This window comes from Corvus hawaiiensis, chromosome 2 (genome assembly GCF_020740725.1).
Source record: "Corvus hawaiiensis isolate bCorHaw1 chromosome 2, bCorHaw1.pri.cur, whole genome shotgun sequence".
Lineage (NCBI taxonomy): Eukaryota > Metazoa > Chordata > Aves > Passeriformes > Corvidae > Corvus > Corvus hawaiiensis.
This window is the reverse complement of record NC_063214.1, coordinates 113,598,396-113,604,005: the sequence shown is the minus strand read 5'-3', so window position 1 is coordinate 113,604,005 and position 5,610 is coordinate 113,598,396.

Below are 5,610 nucleotides of genomic sequence, written 5' to 3'. Positions count from 1 at the left end.
TGTCCTGACTGCCCTGTCATTTGTCTTCCTTCTTCTCTGTGATAATAATAATAATGTGAAAGAACTTTATTAAACACTTTTAGAACACTGATCATATTTAACTAAAGAGGTAGTTAAGAGAAGTGAATGAATTACTGAAGGTGAAAATTTAAAGCTAACCTTTAGGTCATCTATTCCTTTCCCCTTGTTATTATCTATTACTTATTTCATAAGACCTTGTCCAACGTGAAATCTTGTGAGTAGCCAAGCTTCAAACGATACCATGTTCAAGAGAGATTTATTTTCCTTTCATCAAAATGTCCTAATATTTATTTAGAACATGTTGTAGGCTGTGCAGCAAGCCTTAAACCTGATGGAAACCCCAAAGGCAAGGAGAGGATGTTTGAGTGGGTGGTGCTGCAGGTCACTTCATTTTCCAGCTGCTTCACATAATTCAGGGAATGCCATAAACTTGAATTTAATCCATGCAGCACGGCTGTTCACCCTATAAACTGTCCCCTTCTTGCTGCTCCCTCCCTCTCATGATGGTTTGAGATTGGCTGTTTCTAGAGAGATTTTGAGAAGTACATATTTCAAAGCACATCAGCTGTGTAAGCTGGGTATGAACTGAAGATCTGTGGGTTTGATCTGCAATAAAATCTCCTCGAGCTTGTGGTGTCATTCAGCAGATGAGGCAGGGGGGTTGTTTCTAATCTTTTCTGTCTTGGTACTGGAGGCTTAAGCTGCAGCTGCAGACTGAGTCTAGATATGGCCCTTTTTGAAAATTCATTGAAGTCAGTAGAAGTGAAATATGGCAGAAGTTGCTGCCCATTAAACACAGGTGGGACCCACATGCCATTAGCCTAAGGACCAGTACCTGCTGCTCTGTGCTACCGCTTCATCCAGTCCTGGAGCTTCCCGTCAGGAGCAGGCTGCAGCAGGGCTGCTCTGCTCGTGCAGGAGACTCGTAAGCAAAATAAAAATGTTCCCAGCCAGCATTCTAGGAGCTGTTTTATGGACTTGTTAATGTAAGGATGGGCAGAACAATAGGATAGCCATGACACAAACCTGAGTTATTAATCACAGAGCAGAGGGGCTGCTGACTGGGTAGCAGTAAGTGCTCATGTCACTTAGCTTATTTTACCTCTCTGGAGGGTAATAACTGGGTATAATATATGGATGCAGTTGAGTATCTGTGCCACTGTGGTTTTTAGTTTTATTTCCATTTTTTTATGAGAATTCCCTTGCCATCTGTGTGGGACATCACCACTTCACCAGCGTGTCAAGAATCAATTATTTCCACAGAATCAGAGAATAATCTGAGTTGGAAGGGACCCAGAAGGATCATCAAGCCCAGCTCTTAAGTGAACAGTCCATACAGGGATTGAACCCACAACCTTTGCAGTACAAGCACTATGCTCTGACCAACTGAGCTAATCCCAGGATCTTTTTACTGTGGTTAAAGCATTTGAGAAGTAACCTCCTGCCTACAGCACTTCTCAGAATATGAGTAGTGATCTAATGAATGGTGATAGCGAAATTCAGGGGGTTTTGAATTCTTTATTTTGTTTGTTTTGAATATTGACTCTACTACTGGCTGTGACATAAATGGAAGCTACTGTCTGATTCTTTGTATACATTAGTGTGGGTGAGTGATCTCCAAATAACAGAATATGTTTGTGAGGAGTTTCAGTTCGTAATTGCAGAAATTTGTTTTCTAAGACAGTTTTTGACTAAAATCGCAAAAACGTGAAACACTGACTTCTGTGTTAAAACAATATATACAGTTAGTGCTCTGTGCTCCTTACAGTTAAAGCCTCTGGGTTTCTCCTCAACATTAATTCATCCTAGTTTTCCAGACTGACTTTTTAAATGAAGGATGTATTGTGGTTGCATTAAGCTTTCCAGACTTTATGTTACTCTGCAGTTGCACATAGTGTTGACAGATACTGGTCACTGAAGATACTGCTTTAAAAAGAAATAAATAATTTAATCTCTATGGAAATGCCTTCAGGTGAAATCTGGCAAATAATGTGGATGGGGCTCTTGGACAGAAACCACTGCAGACAAGAGAGCATTGTTCTATCAGCCAGAGACACAGGAGGAGTAGGAGACTTGCTTGCAGCTAATTATTGTTCATTATCTGTTGCAGTGGCGATACTGCAACACGCATATATCAAACCAGGAGTCCCGTGGAAAGGAAATATATATGGACAGACAGATTCTTGATAGCTGTTTCAGAGAGATGTTTATTTCTCCAGCCGCATGGCCGGGGCTCTGCTGAGGAACTGTTCCAGTTACGGGACCAAGGGTCCTTCTGCCCGCGCAGGGAACACAAACCAACCAATGGGAACGAGGCTGAGCAGGGGCAGGAAACCCCGTGTCTGTGCCCTCAGGGCCCCTCTCCCAGGGCTACACGGCAGGGGAGGGACCCCAACACCTCACCCGTTTTATTTTAATAAAAGGAGAATGAAAACAACTGGATAAACATAACAAGAACAGTTTCAAAACAAAACAAGCCACCCTCCTGAGTCTTTAAATGTCCAAACAGATTCTCTGGAACATCTTAGGGCTGACAGAAGGGAGACAGAATTCTCTGAGCATGCTTTGTGGGGAAACTGAGGCAGGAGAGGGTTTAACTTCTTCCCTCCCCCTTTTCATCCCCCACTCGGCATTGGAAAGGGATTTTTGGGGAAACAATTGGCAAAAGCATGGTTTTGTGAGGGAAACCATGGATGAAAAAACGGATTGGGAGTACACTGGGGGTAATAGGATATAGGGTAAAAGGGAAAGGTGGGATTAGGAAAGGGAAACTGTAGGGGGGGCTTACAATGGAGATACTGTCTAACATGACTGCGATTTTTTGCATATATACTGCCTTTTACAGGAACACCATCAGGCCCAGTGACCTGCGATGCTTGTAACCCTTTTCTCCCTAGTACAATATTAAATTCCACCACCTCTCCATCTCCCAAGCTTGTGATCCATTTTTCAGGGTTATTCTTTTTAATAGCAGTTCTATGCACGAATATGTCTTGCTGGTTGTCACACCTTGTTATAAAACCATAATTTTGCTTAACATTATACCATTTTACTATCCCTAAGGTCTTAGTTGCTATGATCTTTTCCTTTTTCCGAGTGGCTGCTGTTTTCTGTCTCGCTGCGTCTTTGCTGTCTCTTTCGGTCGCTCCCGTGTTGGAATTGTCGGGGCTGCTCGTGCCTGCGCGCTCTTCCCGGGGTCGCGTTCGGGGCTGCGCGGGCCGGGCCGGGCCGTGCCGCTCAGTTCTCCGTGCGTCGCCTCCTCTGGTCGCAGCTTCGCTGCCGATGCCGGGCGCTGCACCCACGTCTCGGCCGGGCCCCCGAACGATGACTCCCCCGTGCCCTGCTCCGGCGCGTGTCTCGGCTGGGCGCGGCTCCGTTCCACCGCCACCGCCGCCAGCCGCTGCCCGCGTGCCGCCCCTCTCGGCCAGGCGTTCACGGGGCTCGCTCCACCACGCGCTGCACAGGACCGGGCGGGCACCGCCGGGTCCCGCCGCTCCCGCCGCGCCTCGCTCCGCCACCGACACTGCGGCTCGCGTGGCTCCGCCCGCGTGCGGGAGCTGCCTCGCTGCTGCTCGCAGGGCGCTCGGTGCACGTGGCCTGGGCCGCACGGTCCCTGCGCCACGCTTCCCTTCACCAGGACACAGCTGACATTGCTCAACAGTCTCGGTAACTAAATAATATTCACGAAAATATTCTTCCATCGGCATATATTTTGACTCCAGTATTAACTGTGTCCAAACGGTTTTCCAAAAGCCCTTGGTAAGAATTAAATCCCAAGAAACATAGAAAAAGTTCTTAAACAACCATGCCAGGAAGTGTTTCAGTTCTTTTTGAGCTTGAATCAAGCTAAAATTTACAAATCGTTGTTCAAGAATCATTTTAAGTTTAAGATAAATGTCCATATGCGGCTCTGAGAGCCAAGAGTCTTCCCACGGTTCCTCCATAGTTTAGATATGGAATAGCAAAGCAAAACCAAGAAGAGGAATCCAAAGTTTCCAGGGTTTACTCACACAAATCAGTCGCTTAGGGATCGGGGATCGTTCTGCTCTCAAATCTCCACCATTTGTTGCAGTGGCGATACTGCAACACGCATATATCAAACCAGGAGTCCCGTGGAAAGGAAATATATATGGACAGACAGATTCTTGATAGCTGTTTCAGAGAGATGTTTATTTCTCCAGCCGCATGGCCGGGGCTCTGCTGAGGAACTGTTCCAGTTACGGGACCAAGGGTCCTTCTGCCCGCGCAGGGAACACAAACCAACCAATGGGAACGAGGCTGAGCAGGGGCAGGAAACCCCGTGTCTGTGCCCTCAGGGCCCCTCTCCCAGGGCTACACGGCAGGGGAGGGACCCCAACAATTATCATGTTGAATTACCAAAGTGTCAGATATATTAGAAAGGCTCTGTGATACTGCCTTGGGCATTTTTCCTTAGCAGTTCATCAGAACAGTGAAGGAAATAACCATTTGGATAATATTGGGATGGACACGATTTTTACAGGTTTCATACTTGTAACAAAAAGTTGAGTGCAAATCAGCAGATAGGAAGAATGAGACAGTGTTGAGAATTTTATGAAACAAGATGATGAAGTATATTAGAATAAGATGTACGGCAGCTAAATCTTACCCCTAAAAAGGTGTTTTCCTTTCTCATGTTTGTCACATCTCTGATACTTTTTCTTACTTGTTGGTCTCCAGGTCTCATGCAGTATTTGTAACCTTGATCAGATTTGTTTTGAGCTCAAGTTTGTGCTTTTAATTTAGTCCTCTGCACCTTTTGAGTGCTGCACTGTCTTTGTTGCTCTCCCTTTGTGATTCTAACAGAAGATATTAACATTGATTGAAGTCTCCAGCAGCTTGTTCTACGTGCTTCACAGGCATTTAGTCCTATATTCACTTTCAATGTGACAATTAAAATCACTTTAGTTCATGTCACTGGAATTAATTGCCAGCATTGCAGGTGACTGGGAATTCAGCTGGCTCAGGACAGCAGTGCTTGGTAGGTTTCATGTCATCATACTTGTGATGGCCTAAAAAGTGAGTAAAGGAGAGTGAAAAATCTCCATGAAGTGATTTGAAGGTTTCTGAGTCTAAAAAATCTGTAAGCAGATTATGTATCCTTATAATGTGAAATGCACTTTGAAGTATAAACTGTCCAGGGAAATGTTTAGCAGAAACACGTTTTTGCCTCACCTCTTAAATATCTACTCAAAATACATATGTAAAGTAATAGGGGCTTAATAGTTGATTGATAAATTGATTTTCCAGCTGCTGACTTCATGAGGAAAAATGTTGACTTTAAATATTATGGTATATATAACTCAGGATCCACGGGAGCACAGATTTAACTTAGCAGCAGCTGTCAGAGCGGGAAGGGGAATTTCTTTTGATGCTGTAGGGATGTAGTAGTCTTCAGCACAGACTGCATTTTATAGGATTAGTTTTTTGTTTAGTAATTGGATATGGCGGAAGAACAGAAATCTGTTAACTGTAATATTTTGAATGCTGGTGATGATTTAATACAACCCTTAAAAAACTGAAAGAGATATATGGAATAGGGATTTTATTTTCACGTCTCTCCTAAAATTT